This window comes from Thalassophryne amazonica, chromosome 9 (genome assembly GCF_902500255.1).
Source record: "Thalassophryne amazonica chromosome 9, fThaAma1.1, whole genome shotgun sequence".
NCBI lineage: Eukaryota > Metazoa > Chordata > Actinopteri > Batrachoidiformes > Batrachoididae > Thalassophryne > Thalassophryne amazonica.
In genome coordinates this window covers 99222171-99239979 of record NC_047111.1, presented here as the reverse complement: position 1 = coordinate 99239979, position 17809 = coordinate 99222171, and the positions used below count along the sequence as shown (strand labels likewise).

Sequence of the window (17809 nt, the reverse complement as noted above, 5' to 3'; positions counted from 1 at the left end):
GTTACTAGACCGATAGAGTCATACAAACCGGCAATCTGACTCAGTACAACACAACGGGTCAAAAGATTTGGTGTTTTATCTTCCACTTCCTCCAGCTTGTCCTCTTGCATGAATTAGCCAACCCCCCAGAGCTTTGCTGTCTTCCTCCCTTAGTTGGTTGGGCAACACTAATGTCACTGGCTTGGCCTCTGCTCCACCCCACCTTCCATTGTGCCCAGACCAAACCCAGGATTTAAGGCAGAAGCCTCCTGTTTTCAGTGTCCCTTCCACAACTTCCAGGATCTTACTTAGGCACTGTGGGTCACTATGGGATGCAAAGAGATCGTCAACATTGGAGTCTTCCTTGATGACCCTTCTTTCCTCCTTCAGGTCAGAGAAGTGAAACTTTGCGGTTTCCCGCATAGCTACATGTGTGATGCATCTCGCAGGTTTGTCCCCCATATTCATTCTTAGATGGCGTAATCTTCAATCTACTCTTCTAGTGACTCTCTCCATAGGAACTGATGCATGTGGACTTCTTGCTCCACCAGCCACAATGAATTATACATCTTAGTGATGTCCCAATGGCTGCGTGTTCCCCTTGCTGGAACCTGAGGAGTACCCTGATGTGTTTGAGAACGTCTGAGTCTTTGAGCAAAATGGTGTTCATGCTCACCCCCTGAACTCCTGGCTGCTATTCCAGACAAGCCGCACGGGCATAGTTATTGAGTGGGGGTTTGATGCTGGTAGGTGACTCACCCACCACACAACACTGTTCTAGCTGTCCATCACATCCTTGGTAATCTCATCAGCTGCTCCCCTCTCTATCATCTTGTGGACGTGTCTCACGTATGCCTCCCTCCATATAGGGCCGTTCATGAGCTGCTTTTCCATCCTCAGAAAAGTTTCTTCTACAGCTTTCCAATTATGAGGAAGGGTGGTTGGATCCTCCTTACTGAGGAATTTTGCATCTGTGTTGCTGGGGGCATCACTCTCTCTGAACATGGGGCCTGCTCTTATTATGTCTAGCACCTTCTCGTCAGCCAGGGACATTTCCTTCCCCCGGCCAGCATCTTCTGCAACGATATTCCCGCAAGCAGGTCACAGGCAGCCCCAGTGCTGTTCCATCTCAGCCACTCGAGGATCTCCGTGTTGCACGCTGCTGTCATGTGGACTTCCATGCTGCCTTCTCCAGGATGTCTCCCATCTTCCCCATGATGTACTCTTCTACCTTGACAGCTACCTCCCTCATAGAAGGTGCGAAAAGTGTCTTTGAGTGCTGTGCAGTCACCTCTACCTCCTTGAAGAGGTTAGGATGCACCCTACTCATGTTTTTACCCAGAGGACCATCCCTGAGCACCGAGTCACCAACCCTCTGTAGACTTTGCAGGACCAGGCAACCTTCTCGCATACTGATGAGTAGGTCAATCTTCTCTGGGCAGGCTAGTTCTCCTGGCTTCATTTCTGGGAAAAATTGCTTTGCCTGCTCTGAAGTCACTACACGATCGACTTTGGCAATGTCTTCCATGATGACAGGTGGGGTAGGACGAGTAAGGGTTCCAGGTTAGGACCATCGCAAGCTAGTGTGATGGGCCCACCAACAGTGTTACCACCTCCCACACTTCATCCTCTCCACCTTGATTATTGTTGCCATCATCATCATTTTCTCTGTCATCCCTCCTCATAAGCTCACTATCACATCTGCATGTCCATTCATCCATCAGCTGCTCCTTATCCTCCTGCAATGATGAATAAAGTGCCCATCTCTCCTTCCCGTACAGCTGATTGTCTCTTCAGCAATGCACAGTACTGCTACATCCAGGACACTACTCCATCTTTTCCAAGTTTCTCAGCCAGGTCAAAAGCAGACTGGAATTGTGCAACAAGTGCATCTATGTCTGGTGCTGCATATTTGCACCACAGCAAATCCACCATCATGTCCTCAACTTCAAGGAATTTTTTCTCAATGGCGTCTCTCCTTGTCAGGGTGTCCTGTGACTCACTGTCCTCACCAGTTGGGTCTATTTGCCTCTGTACATCAATATAGTCATTACTGGCATCAAGCAATCTGTTATAATCATCTCTCAATCTTGTTAATTCTTCTGTCAGCTCAACTTTACATAAATGACCATCACTGACACCAAGGCAGTTTATCGCTGTTGGAAAAGCCCCCTGCACATTTGAGTGCTTCTGCTTTAGGCTCTCCACATCTGACTTGCTGTCCACCATTATGTTTCCCAGTGAACCCCATCCGTATATAGAGGGGGTTCAGGGCGTTCAACCGAACCCCCCCCCCCCCCACCCCGAGAATTCTGCTGATTTTTTTCTGCTGATTTTTTTCTGATCTGGATATCAATGTTATGTATTTTCTTTTCATTGATAATGAGCAACAAGCACTGTTACACAGCTATTATCACACACCCTTAAGTTTCAATTTCCTCTGCCAGAGTACTCCCTTAAGTGATGAAAGGGGAAACTGCTAGATAAACTTTTCCCATGGGGGTTGAGAATTTTTGCTCCCTGGTCCCTATCCTCCTCTGATATCAAACACATTAGTAGGCTTGTAAATACCCATGTAGACACACAATTACACTTGTCTGGTTTGTAAAAACATGTTTTTATGTATAAGCTGAGAAATAAAGGGAGCTTCTCCTTCCTGTTGCAAATACTGTAAAGGTGCAAATATTCGCGTGGGATTTATTATGCGAATTTCGCGAGTTAAACAAGGTCGCCAAATTAAATACCACGATTTTAATACATAACATACATATACGTACATATTCATAATGTAAACGTGAATATTAATACCGCTCAATACGAGGTCTGTTAGAAAACTATCCGACCTTTTTATTTTTTGCAAAACCTATATGGATTTGAATCATGTGCGCTTGCATCAGCCAAGCTTGAACCTTCGTGCACATGCGTGAGTTTTTTCACGCCTGTCGGTTGCGTCATTCGCAACCGACAGGCAGGTATAAAGTTTCCATTAATGTTATCTTGGTTCTTCCTGGGTGGTTCTTATGGCAACTGATCCAATCCCAAGCAAGGACTATTTGTACATAAAAATGTATTTCCTAAAATGATACATTTTGGGTTTCAAATGAAATTTATGTAGCTTTTTACCCCTCGAAATCCTCAAAAAGCTTCTGCTTCGGGGGGCTTTGCTCCCCTGAGCCCCCCACAAGGGCGTTGCCCCTCGACCCCACCGGGGGCCCTGCGGCCCATTGGACCCCCAACTCAAGGATTTGAACCCCCCCTTTCACATTCCTATACGGCCCTGAACCCCACTACAAAATAATCACTTCAATGACTGACTTGCTGGGATGAACAGTTCGGCTACAAGAAGAGTCATTCAAAAAGGCTGTTCATACACTGCTGTTGCTGTGTACGTTGTGTTACTCACTGCCCTTTCACAGTCCAGTTAGCTCTTAGCTTCGGCTTCTCCATTCTACTGGTGTTGGTACTGGCCTTGTCCGCAACCGATTACCGGCCTTTACCCACTCACAAGCGCGCCGTTCATCGATGGCTGTCTGCGTCAACTTGCAACTGTCCAGATGTTGATAAATTGCCTGCTATAATTTACCAAATTCCCCTCTGGAAGGATTGTCAAGAAGGCACGGCAGATGCAACTCAAACATTTGGAGTGTTTATTGCACACTGTACACATCCACACAACTGAGCCACGCTAGGCTGCTAACATATCGTATTTCGCTGGTTTGTGAGTTCGTTTGACAGCCAGTTAGATTGTCCAGTTAGTTAGGTTGCAAACCGACAACGCGGACCATCGCGGACTATCAATAAACTAACGCTGAACCTGGCGGATCAAACCATTAAAGCTATCTGTAGCATCATCCCTTAAGTCCTGCTAATGCACAATTACCAAGGATATAAACGGTTCATAACTTTTTATGTCGACACCAAAGCAAACTGCTGTAAGAACCACCGCACAGTCCCTAAAAATTTGATTCAATTAACAACCAAACCAAGGTTAGCCTGTTAGTTTAGCTGGTCCAGACGCTAAGATAGGGGCTTGCTGAGGCTTCTTTTGTCACCCATGTGTCACCTCTTTATCCATTTTTGAGTTTTACTGTGATTTAGCCAGAGTCAGTGCTGCCACTGCTGTCAACATGGCGACACCCAGATATAGGCTTCATACTGACTGCTCCAGGTCTCTATGGAAAACCTAGGGGTGATGTCATGCAGGCTTTGTCCAGTATATATACACAGTCTATGGTCTATAGCCAATATTTTTTAGAAGGGGTAGGTTGAGACAGGAATCACCCTATCTGTCCATCCATCTATCCATCACAAGCCTTTTAAGTGGAGTTCCTAAACTAGTTGGTGGTTACACAATGGTCAGGGTTCTAGCCACGGTACTGCAAATTTATTCCTGCCTCGCAGGTTCAAATTGGCTGTGCCACCCAGCACGGATTTTCTCAAAAATGAACTGAAATGTTGCTGAAAATGAACCAATTCGACCATATTTCAAGCTTATGGAGTCGTAGCTTTGCTTTATTTTGCAATTCTAAAAAATAATTAAAGAATTAAGAAATAGATTTTTCATTTTCTTCGTATCAAATCAGCCACAAACAACAGAGAGAAAGAGAGAGAGACAGAGAGAGGACTTTAGTGCTACATACTCCTTAAACGTAATGATCATCTTAGTATGATAGGGTGGCTCTCTTAGAGAGCCGTGTCCGTAAGTTAGAACAGCTTCTTAGCTCAGTGGAGTTAGATGTTACGGGCACTCCAGATGAGATTAGTGTTGGGCCGGCTAGCGTGCCCATTAGCATCAGCCTAAAAACGCCGGTTGTTGGAGGACAGCTTTTGGACTGTGGCTAGGCGGAGGAAGCTCCGTAGGGCTTGGTGCCTGGTTGTGGTACCCCGATCACACTCGCCACTGCAAACTGTGAATCAGCTCTCCCCCTTGGATTTGCCTGATGTGAATTGTCTGAGCCCACAATGGACTTCCACTCCTGTCTCCAGGCCGAAACGCCGGACATTAGTGATAGGGGATTCTATCACCCGCAAAGTGACAGAGACGCCGGCTGACAAATTCCTGGGGCCAGAGCTCCCGACACTGCATCCCATCTTAGGGTGCTGATGCTGCAGCAGGGAAGCCAGACTAAGGAACATGACATGAGATATAGTCACACAGTTATTCACATTGGCACCAATGATGTCAGGATAAAGCACTCAGAGGTCACAAAAATGGACATAGAGAGGACTTGTGACCTTGTCAGAAAGATGTGTCGGCATCGATTAATAGTCTCTGGTCTCCACCCTGGGTACTGATGAGGCACTGAGTAGACTGACATCGTTAAATAGGTGGATGCCGCACTTTTGTAGACAGCAAGGCTTTAGCTTTCTTGATAACTGGCATTCGTTCTGGGGCCGCAGTGGCTTGCTGTTGGCGGACGGCCTCCACCCTACTGGGGAAGGCGCAGCCATCTTGTCTGTCAACATAGAGCTCTACAAGGAGGGTACCATTAGGAATTTACAACAGGCCATGGAGCAGGGGATTAGAGACCTTGCAAGGCTTATGACAAATGTGGGTGTGGAATCCATTAGCTTAGCGGGGAAATTAGTGCAGAAAATCCACTATGGTGATAGTGCAGTTTATCTGCCAGGGAGGGAAATTCAACAAATTGAGACTGTGGCCTGCTTCAATAGATGTGTCCATGAAAATCACAGAGGGATATGCTTTGCAAACTTAATACCCATTACTACATTGGATGATGCTGAAATTGAGGATGGCGCAATGGTTATTCCAGGAATATCAAAAGATTTTGTGTCTGCTACCTACAACGCGCGTTGAAAGTCTCAAACCTAAACCTACTTCGAGGCATCTTATATACTGTATTTTACTCTGGAACCACCCCTAAACCCAAACAGTTCAACTGTCAACCCCACTGAGGTCCTTAGTCTGGGTCTCATTAACATAAGATCACTATCCTCAAAATCGATGATCTAATTATTGATCATCACTTTCGTATGGCTAGCATACTGGCATAGTATAGTTCTATGCTTTTTACTCTTTATTAGGAAACTGAGCGTGCCGCGGCCTCAACTTTACCTAAATTCTGGGTCTTTTAGTGAAGCTTAGGGCTAGTGGCCGGCGATCACCTTAGTATTTTCTGTTTTTCTTGTTGTTTAATGCTGGGAAATTACATTGTATTTCTTGTCTTTCTGATGCCTGATTATGTTTTTTCTCTCTGTTTAAGGTGCAGCTCCATTCAGAGATAGATGTGGTATTTGTGCTGGAGACCATCCTGTCCTGTGCACCAACAGCATTTCCTGTATATTCGTTTTGTGAATTCTTCTGTAATTTATGTCCGTAGCATGGCCCAACCACAGGGTCACCCCTTTGAGTCTGGTCTGCTTGACGTTTCTTCCTCAGAGGGAGTTTTTCCTTACCACTGCTGCTCTGGGGGTTAGTAAGGTTAGACCTTACTTGTGTGAAGTGCCTTGAGGCAACTCTGTTGTGATTTGGCGCTATATAAATGAAAATAAATTGAAAATCATCTTCACCACACAGCCTCATTGAAACAGGAAAGTGAAAAACTGATTCAGAAAGTTTTTCATCCAGCAGGTTTAATCTGTAAATGAGCAGGTTTGACAATCTAATCAGTTCAGGTTCCGCTGTTGTTCAAACAAGACAATTAGGGGTTATATTGTAAAAAAAAAAGTTATGCAAATCCCACTCAAAATGCTGGAAAACAAAAACTGTCAAGATGACAGAAAATCTCTGCCTGCTTCACTGGATTAAAAGGTACAGCATGTAATTTTAAAGAAGAGAGCAAATGCTTGGTCCATCAAATGTGTTTTTAACCTTTTCAATGTTATTTATGTTATTAAGTTATACTTTGACAGAAACATGCAAAAAAAGAACGTTGATATTACAAATATTACAAGATAAATGTTATTATTACTTTTCACCCCCTTGACCACTGCTGGCACATTGCCCCTAGACCCCACTAGAGTCCCCTGCACCCCCAGGTGTCACCGTCTGAATGGGCTCCTCTAAAAATTGGTCCGCCCTGCCTTCACTGCACATGTCATTTCTGAGCGTCAGCATCGACTGACCGATTATTACCTCATTTCTGCTTAAAACTGCATTCCAGTCATCCTTTTCAGCGACAGATATCTGAAGCTTTTGTACAATAATCATTTCCACATAAATTCAGCATTATTTCATAATAAGAGATGGATGAAGCAATCAGAGTGCGACGGTAGCACGTCTGACTCTGACGTGCCGCTGTCGCACTCTCGTTCTGGCTTAAAACTGACTTTAGAATGATTCAAGAGGTTTAAGAGGTCATCTGATGGTTAATAGTCAGCCCCCACCCCCCTACATCAACTGAGCTGCGGTGGAGATCATCTCGTCCATCAGGTATCTTGGAGTCCACCTCTCCAACACTCTCACCTGGCACACCAACACCACGGCTGTCATCAAGAAAGCCCACCAACGCCTCTATTTTTTGAGGAAATTGGAAAGGGTCGGACTGAACACAGACATCCTCAGGGCTTTCTACAGCTGTGCAGTGGAGAGTGTCCTGTCCTGCTGCCTCCCTGTGTGGTATGGTGGCTGCATGGTGGAAGAGAAGAAAGCGCTGCAGCAGGTGGTGAAGTCGGCACAGAGGACCATCGGATGCAGCTTACCACCCATTGGGGACATCTACATCTCCAGATGTAGAGACAGAACCACCTGCATCCTCCAAGACTCCACCCACCCTGCGCACGGTCTGTTCACACCCCTTCCCTCTGGAAGGAGGCTGTGCAGCATCCGGGCAACAACAACAACAAAAAAAAAACAACCAGACTGCAAAAACAGCTTCTACCCGAATGCTGTCAGACTGTTGAACAGTTCAACATCCACCACCAAACTGAACAATTGCACTAACACGCACACTGTCACTTTATTCTTAATACTCTAACACTGCTGCTGCTGCCGACCCTGTGTCTTGTATATACAGTGAGGAAAATAAGTATTTACACCCTGCGATTTTGCAAGTTCTCCCACTTAGAAATCATGGAGGGGTCAGAAATTTCCATCTTAGGTGCATGTCCACTGTGAGAGACATAATCTAAAAAAAAGAAATCCAGAAATCACAATGTATGATTTTTTAATAATTGATTTGAATGTTACTGCTGCAAATAAGTATTTGAACACCTGTGAAAATCAATGTTAATATTTGGTACAGTAGCCTTTGTTTGCAATTACAGAGGTCAAATGTTTCCTGTAGTTTTTCACCAGGTTTTACACACTGCAGCAGGGATTTTGGTCCACTCCTCCATACAGATCTTCTCCAAATCTTTCAGGTTTGGAGTTTCAGCTCCCTCCAAAGATTTTCTATTGAGTTCAGGTCTGGAGACTGGCCAGGCCATTCCAGGACCTTGAAATGCTTCTTACGGAGCCCCTCCTTAGATGCCTTGACTGTGTGTTTGGGGTCATTGTCATGCTGAAAGACCCAGCCATGACCCATCTTCAATGCTCTTACTGAGGGAAGGAGGTTGTTTGAAAAATCTCGCAATACATGACCCCATCCTTCCTCCCTTCAATACGGTGCAGTCGTCCTGCCCCCTTTGCAGAAGAACACCCCCAGAGTATGATGTTTCCACCCCCATGCTTCATGGTTGGGATGGTTTTCTTGGGGTTGTTCTCATCCTCTAAACATGGTAAGTGGAGTTGATTCCAAAAAGCTCTATTTTGTTCTAATCTGACCACATGACCTTCTCCCATGCCTCCTCAGGATCATCCAGATGGTCACTGGTGAACTTCAAACTGGACATGTGCCGGCTTAAGCAGGGGGACCTTGCTGCCCTGCAGGATTTTAAACCATGACAGCATCATGTGTTACTAATGTAATCTTTATGACTGTGGTCCCATCTCTCTTCAGGTCATTGACCAGGTCCTCCTGTGTAGTTCTGAGCTTTCTCAGAATCATTCTTACCCCACAAAGTGAGATCTTGCATGGAATCCCAGAGCGAGGGAGATTGACAGTCATCTTGTGTTTCTTCCACTTTCTAATAAATAATCATAACAGTTGTTGTCTTCTACCAAGCTGCTTGCCTGTTGTCCTGTAGTCCATCCCAGCCTTGTGCAGGTCTACAGTTTTGTCCCTGGTGTCCTTAGACAGCTCTTTGGTCTTGGCTATGGTGGACAAGTTGGAGTGTGATTGACTGAGTGTGTGAACAGGTGTCTTTTATACAGGTAACAAGTTCAAACAGGTGCAATTAATACAGGTAAAGAGTGCAGAATAAGAGGGCTTCTTAAAGAAAAATTAACAGGTCTGTGTGAGCCAGAATTCTTGCTGGTTGGTAGGGGTTCAAATACTTATTTGCAGCAGTAACATACAAATAAATTATTAAAAAATCATACATTGTGATTTCTGCATTTTTTTTTAGATTATGTCTCTCACAGTGGACATGCACCTAAGATGAAAAATTCAGACCCCTCCATGATTTCTAAGTGGGAGAACTTGCAAAATCGCAGGGTGTTCAAATACTTATTTTCCTCACTGTATATTCTATGGCCACAGGGGTACGCATATTGTACATTGCAAACTTTATACAATAGGTTAGGTTAAAAAAAATTTTTTTTTGTTTCAGTTAACTCCACCAAGACCCGGAGAAACTGCATTTCATTCTGCCTGTAAGGGTCAAGTGACAATAAAGTGAGTCTGAGTCTGAATAATCACATTATTCCCTTTGGGTGTAGAGAATCAGACTCAGACGTGCTGCTGTGGTCCCGAATGGTGCATGCACAGTGAAAGTGTGGCAGATCAATTTTTAGAGGGGACCATGGGGTCGGGAACACCGGCTGTGAGCCGCAACCACATAATTTACCCAGCATTAAAATGGTCCTAGCTAGGACCCTGACAATGGTAGTGTACCATATGAAGATGTGCATGATGGAAAATAATTTCCATCCAACAACATCAAAAGGAGATACCCGTAATTGGTCTTACGTGTTTAACTGAAGACTTTATTGACATAACATAGACTTTGTAAGAGGAACTACTCTTAAATCTGGTGATGGATTTCAATTACCTTTGCAAAGTTGTAGTACACCATATGAAGAAGTACATGAAGGAAAATAATTATCTGTTGTCACAAAAAAAAAAAAAAAACTTTTTCCCCCATTACAGTCAATCGCTGGACACCTGTTGGGCTCTTCAATACACAGGATGTCATTTGCTAATTCAAATACTTCATCACAAAATATTTACTATCATCAGCATGGAAGCATGTGTGTGGAGGTAAAATTTTATGAGCTTGCTCATGGACTGGTCAGAGTAAAGACAGTTTCAATACTTCTGAATCAAGAACAGGACTGTACAAAAACCTTTAAACTTCTCTGTGTGAAAAAAGCTGCTTTTAAATAACTTTAAATTTAAAATATCTTCATTTGCCCTTAAAGATGGTCAATCGCAGACTATAATACATTAAATGGATTCTAAATTGCTTCAAATATGTTTTAACCAAATGTTGCAAACTGGCTTTAACATGGTTAAATCTGAGATAATGTGGTTTTAAGCAGATTTAAATCATTTCAGTCTAATGAGAGATTTAAAGTTCTTGACTGACTGTTTAAAAAAAAAAAAAAATCAAAACAGCTTTGAATGTGGAGAAAACTGAAGAATTTGAAACATCTGTATAATAAACGGCAAGTGGCCTCTGCGTGTTTGTGTATCAGGAGCATCAACTGAAATCCAGGAAGAGCTGACTTTCATTCTTTGGCATACCTTTTTCATGAGGATTCAAGTGGTGAAAACAGCAAAGTGATCAGACCACTATTTTTTTGAGAAATCAGTCATTTTTGTTTTGAATTCAAGCCCATTTATGTCGCACTGCCACAATAAGTGCCTGTATTTCACAACAAAAGCCTGTGAGGTTGCTGCAGACCTGAGAGAATTCATCAGTCTGTCCATCCTGTAACATCCCAGGCAACAGATTTAAATCGGGACATTTTCTGTATGCATGTGACACCAAACACAGAATTAACATGTTCACACTCCAGACAAAACAACAAAATTGTGTCTCAACAGTGTCTCACACAGAACAAAAAAAAAAAAAGGGGGGGGGGGGGTATTTGAATTAATGTGAACACTGTCACAGTTCAAATATAAAACAGTTATTCGTAATTTCTTTACATGGAATATTCTACTGCTTAAGCAGATTCAGAAAAGCTTATTGACAACAAAATTTCATTTTAGAAAATTTAACACAAATGAAAACAGATTAAACCTTCAATAAAGACTTTCATAAAAGCCAAGAAATGTTTTTATGTCAATACTTAAAAAAGTACCATTAACTGTAAACACATTTTCCCACAAAAAGTCAGCTGTCCTCCGTATATAGTACAAACGACCACATCTAGAACCTGTGGTTCCCCATGGGTCAACGTCCTAGTTGCAATTAAGATTTTTTTATTTTTAACCACATGGTCACAACTTGTAGAGGAAATGATTACTCAGAAACGCAATTGACCGATCATCAATAATACAGATTATCAAATGTCGCAGCCCTAAATCACACTAACTTCAAAAAAATGATTTAAAGGGTTTACACTGGCTAAATTCCAGAAACTGGTTCTGAAACTGGCTGGGAAAAATATACAGTAATTAAATTTTTTCATTAAAATTATTACTTTGTGACGTTTTATAAACAAGCAATCCTAAATAAAACCCACAGATTGATCAACTCAAAAGAATCACTGGTTGCAGCTTTATGCAAAGGTCTAAGAAATCCAGTAAACATGGAAGCAATGAATGAATGAATGCTTGTTGATTATGTGACCATTTTGAGCCAAGCATTTTTATAAACACCAAGCGTTTATGAATGAGGTGTGAAACAGGGATACTTACGCAAGAATAAACTATGGAAATGCTGTATGAGTGATAAAGATGAATCTGCCACAGCCTTTGTCATGCAATGACGATGACCTAAAAACACAAGACACTGCTCTCAGTAATGCATTATTACACTGTCATCTGCAGGGTTGGTGCTAATTCAGACTGTTCAATTCTAATGACATTTTCATTTCTACATATTGTAAAGTGCCATAAACTCCAATTCCATCTCCTTTTCACAAGTATTTAAAATTGATAAAATCGAATTCCTTTCACAACTGGGGCATGTGGGAGCTACAAGGAACCGTGTAATTCTGTACAGCACTTAGGACTTCTGAAAGACTGTAAAAAACAAATTCTAGAGAATGCCCCCACCTTGAATGAATTTGACTTGAACGTTGACTCGTCAATTATATTGTTTACTGAGCCACTGCTCTTTACCACTTGGGTGTTTTATTGAGCCATCGGTTGTTGCGATCACTGCACTCTATGTAGCTGCGTGGCTGCAACATTTCTATCTGCATATTTTACATTTCTTTGTTGTCCTTTATGTTATTTCATTATTTGTAGTATGGCCAAAGCAGATGGTCATGCCACTGAGTCTGGTCTGTCAGAGGTTTCTTCCTGTAATAATAATGATAATAATAATAATAATAATAATAACACCAACAGCAATCCGAGATTTCTTACATCCGGCAAGGGTTGACGAGGACTCCAAATAACAGATATGTGACTCAGGTCACGATCCAGACTTTACCTGAATCCGGATTCCACAACACAATGCAATAACTGCATACTGATCCAGAATGGTCCAGCTGATCAAGATGTTGCAATCTGATATTTAATTCACAAGCTGAAACAAAATAGTGTCTTCCTGATCTTGGTTTTACATTGTGATGTCATATCCGTGAAGTAGATTTGACGTCATTCTTAAAAGCCAACAAAGTAAAATCCTGATCCAGAATCCAGATCCAGATCACCTCCAAAATTTAATGGAGTCTTCCAAGGCCTAACAGCAATGTGTGGTGAAAATTCGGTGAAAATCCATTAAATAGTTTGGACATAATCCTCAAAATCTGACAAAGTGAAGTATACAAACTGAAATCCTGATCCAGAATCTGGCTCACCTCCAAAATTCAGTGGAGTCTTCCATGGCCTAATATCTATCTGTGGTGCAAATTTGGTGAGAATCCGTCAAGCAGTTTTGACGTAATCCTTTAAAGCCCATATAAAGTGAAATCTTGATCCAGAATCCGGATCACCTCCAAAATTCAGTGGAGCCTTCCATGGCCTAATATCTATCTGTGGTGGAAATTATGTCAAAATCTGTGCAGTAGTTTAGATGTAATCCTGCTAATGGACAGAAGAAAAGAAATAAACGATAATGATTTTATTACGTCCTTGGCAAACGAAATAAAGAATCCTGAGGAATTTTTCTTGACAACTTGCCATTGTGCTTGCTCAGGGTGGTGGGTAAGGTTGTGCCTTACTCTTGTGAAGCATTTTGGGGTGATAGTATGTTGTGATGTGGAGCTGTGAATAAACAAGATTTCCACTACCAAGTACTGATTTTGGAAAGCAAACAGCTGTGATTGGAGAGTGAGCATCATGCAACTTGTATCTGTTGCACCACCAGTAATAGCACTTTCATACAAGAGTACAGAGCAAACCTAGGCTTGATTCTATTGTGTGCCTTCTAGCAAACTGCAGCTGAATTGTGTAATTTTAAGAAGACCTTTCAATGTGCAACTCCACCATGAAACTTAACAACTGGTGACACAATACACAAAAGCTGCACTATGACCAGTATCACTAATCATATCTATAGGAGCCCATAACTGCTTCAGTGTTGTCTAGGTCCCAATCTCAATTCTCTTTTGTACCCCATTCCCCTTGGCCCTACCACTACCCCAACGCCTACCCCTTTAAACAAGGGGTAAGTCAAAGGAGTATGCCTATAGCCTTATGAACCGAGACACCCCTCTGCCTTGGGGTGGGGGTGGGTGGGTACTGCCCATCTCAAACTGACATCTGCACTATTTGTCAACATGGCAACCGAAGTGCAACTTCTTGCAGTAGCCTGTTTGCTCTTTTTATTTTCTCACCTTTCAGTGTAAATGGAAAGAAATCGAAGAAGTCACAGATTTCTTGAACGCATTGCAATCATGTTGAAGATTTCTGTGATATTAATAATTAATTAATTTGTCATTTATAATAATAATTAATAGTATTATTATTAATTAATTAGTAATTAATATTAATAATACTAATAATTAATAATCATTAATAGCAATAATATTGATTATTCATAATTAATTAGTAATTAATGTTAATAATACTAATAATTAATAATCATTAATAATAGCAATAATAACTGATTAGTCATTAATTGATTGATTCATGATTAGTAATTAATTAGTAATTAAAATAAACTATAAATATATCAGTCTGTGTGGACTGAATGTATACATTATACAAGTTTCACTTTTTGAATGGAATTACTGAAATAAATCAACTTTTTCTGTTGTGTGGGCCGCCGGAAGAGGAGGTACTGCTGGCCCACCACCAGAGGGCGCCCTGCCTGAAGTGCGGGCTTCAGGCACGAGAGGGCGCTGCCACCTACAGGAACAGCCGCGGTGACAGCTGTCACTCATCAACCATGACAGCTGTCACCGATCATCCGCATCTCACCTGGAATAAAAGCAGGAAGACACCTCCACCACATCGCCGAGATATCGACTTCAGTGAGAGGTAATATTCTCAGCCGTTTAACTAACTGTGTTTAGTCTGAACTCATTTTTGCAGCTGTTTTTCCTGTGGAGTGCATTGTCTGGAGATTGGCGTGACCGGCGACAGCTTCGCTTCACACCCCGCCAGATAAGTGCTTGTGACAGGAGCTGCACGTGTGAATCGGAGGTGGAGGTGGAATTCCCACCATTATTGTTACTGGGTGTACACACACCCACACTTGACTGTCTTTGTTTTCCGCCAGCAGTACCAGATCCGACACGCTGAGACGGTGGCCACCTGGGGACTTCGGGACTTGGCGGCTCCAGTATCCCTCGGGTTCGGTGGCGGTGGAAATCGTGTGGTTCCGGTTCATCTCCAGACGGGCGTCTCCTATCGTCGAGCCTGCCCACACGACACCTTTATTGATTGACTTGTATTCATTCTGTAATCTGCTGTGTTTGGTTGTGGCATTCACAACAGTAAAGTGTTCACATTTAACTCCTTCTATTGTCCGTTCATTTACGCCCCCTGTTGTGGGTCCGTGTCACTACACTTTCCCAACATTTTCATGATATTCTAATTATTTGACCAGCACCTGTATGTATGTTATGGGCTGCATCTAGTTCTGTTAACCTTATATTTCTTTTTCAAATTCTCCCATTTTTTGCATCCAGCCCCTATTTCCTTTAGAAATTTCCTTGACAAATAATATCAGTCTATTAGGACGTCAGGTTATGTGTTACACATATACATGTGTGTATATATTTTCCAACTTACTCCCATTGGTGAAACTTGTCATTTTCTACATGAAAGTTTGTTAGGAGACGAGTGTGCTCAGGGCTCCCTGTTTGTTTACAAAATACACACGCGTGTATCCAACAGCAGGAATCGCTATTATCCAAAGATTTATGAACATACAAATTAACGTGCTTATCCTTTATCATGATTTTTCTCCTTTGTGAGATATAAAAGTGACTTATTGTAGTGTTCGTGTGCATTATAATACCTCAGCACACGAGCGAAATGATGATATTCTTCAGAACGACAATATGCATGCAACATGCATCCAGCAGCATACACGTTGCTGTCATAGGCAATTGCCTGTAAAGTTTTTGTGCAAGTTATATCTTTCTAAACAGCGTAATTTGTAATGAAAGCCGCTTACATTTCTGCGGCTCTTTCAGGGCCATATTTGTTTCTGTGGAGACAGCGGTAAGCTCCTCCTACCCCTCCAAATGGAGTGTGCATCCCGATTCACTCCATTTGAAGGGGTTTGTAGCCCTCCACCTACCCCTCCGCCTCGCTCCAAAAAGAGAAATGAGACACCCTCTGTCTCTAGTGCCCACGCAAAATGGAAGGGAAGGGGTAAGGGGAAGGGCCAAGGGGTAGAAATGAGATTCAGCATAAGTGTTTTGGTAGCTTCCCTCACTTTAGTACAGCAGATAACTGTAAGAATTGTTCAAATCCGGTTACAAGCACCAAAATTTGACTGTGTATACCTTTTGGTACATATTGTAGAAAAATAACTTTAGCCATTTGAATTTTCAATAGGGGGCCAAGTAAGGGTCAATTGAAGAATTGCATAGGGTCAAAATTTAAAAAATGTTCCAATCATATTGAAAGTGATACCACATTATGTATCTGATGACAATGATTCCAAAAAGTTATAGTTTGGACTATCTATAACTGAATGTTATGGGGTAAAAACAGCGTGAATGGTGACAATGGTCAGTTTCAGTTTGTACAGGGGTCAAAAGTTAAAGTTGCTCCAGTTTTGTTAAAACATGGTGCAAATTATTGGTTGAACTAATGGGATTAACAAATGGAATAATTCTGACTGTGTTGAATGTTTGGGCTCCAAAATAAAGGTCAAACAATGTTGATGTCCTTTGGATTCTATGACATGTGACATATGTTACCCCGTAACATGATAACTGAGCATGACATATGGTGCAAACTATTCCTTTTTAAAATCCTACTAATTCAACCAATAATTTGCATCATGTTTTACCATAATTGGAGCAACTTTAACTTCTGACCCTGTACAAACTGAAAGTGACCTTTGTCGCCATGCTTGCTGTTTTTAACCGCATAACTCCAAAACATTCAGTCACAGATAGTCCAAACTATACCTTTTTGGAATCTTTGTGATCAGACACATAATGCGGTATAGCTTTCAATATGATTGGAACATTTTTGACGCCTACGCAGTTCTTCAATTGACCCCTCCTTGGCCCCCTATTGAAAATTCAAATGGCTAACGTTATTTTTCTAAAATATGTACCAAAAGGTATATACAGTCAAACTTTGGTGCTTGTAACCAGATTTGAAGGATTCCTCTGCAAATATTATGTTATCTGCTGCACTACTTGTCTCCTTGCACTGTGTTTCTGAGAACCACTTGCAATAAACAGACTCACCATACTGTTTCTATTTCTTAATGACTGATGTAAATGAAATCTTAGATATTTTCTGATTGGACATATTCATGTATCCGCCTTCTGTCTTGTCTAAAGAAAACTGGCTGTAAAAGTGATCATTTACTACCAGTAACTGCCTGGATTTTTACTTCACAACACGAAATCATTTGTTGTTAAGTACTTTTTTTTTTTTTTTTTTTACATTTTATTAAATATTGTGCTCACAACAAACTGGCTTTCATGCATTAATTCCTGAACAGTTGAAATTAATTCAAGGGTGCTAGGACTGTACCTCAATCAAGGCTCAACTGTCCTGTTTATCTGTCCTTAACCAAGCTAAAGTGTAGGTGAGGGCGCTGTTTTTCCAAAGTACAAATAATGTGGAGACCAACGACAGAAATTACAAAAATAGCAACAGAAAAAGACCCAGACAGACACCTACCTAAAAACTACTCAAATCTTTATGACAAAGAAAAAGACAGGAATTATTACCTCCTACTGCTAAGACATTGAAAGAAAAAGGTTTGATAATGTCATGAAGCAAAAATGTTAGTGATTAAACGAAAACTAATGAAAATGACTTAAAAGCAAAATGTGAACCAGAGCCTGATCATGACCAGCTTTTTTAAGGACCATTTTTGCCACTTCATTATTAGATTTTTTTTTTAATTTACCAACTATTTTATAAGTTGTACAAATGTAGATTTGAAAATGGCGTCACTGCACTAATGCTTCCTCTGGAAGAGAAGTTTGATCATGTAACATGTTTTAAAAAAAGTTGTAATCCCCATGTCAAACCCTTATGTTCTGTTCATAAGGAATTGG

The 17809-nt window shown here is 41.6% G+C and overlaps 1 protein-coding gene across 5 annotated transcripts in view; it reads right to left on the bottom strand.

Moving 5' to 3' along the window:
* The window catches only part of LOC117517716 (HMG box transcription factor BBX), an 85914-nt gene that overhangs the window by 56990 nt on the left and 11115 nt on the right, over positions 1-17809 (bottom strand). For 3 of the 5 annotated variants that reach the window (XM_034178853.1, XM_034178852.1, XM_034178857.1), the window contains exon 2: positions 11850-11927. The exons of the other annotated variants lie outside the window; for them this stretch is intronic. The gene's annotated coding sequence lies outside the window, so the exon portion shown is untranslated. The remainder of the gene's footprint in view (positions 1-11849; positions 11928-17809) is intronic. 5 annotated transcript variants of the gene reach the window in all.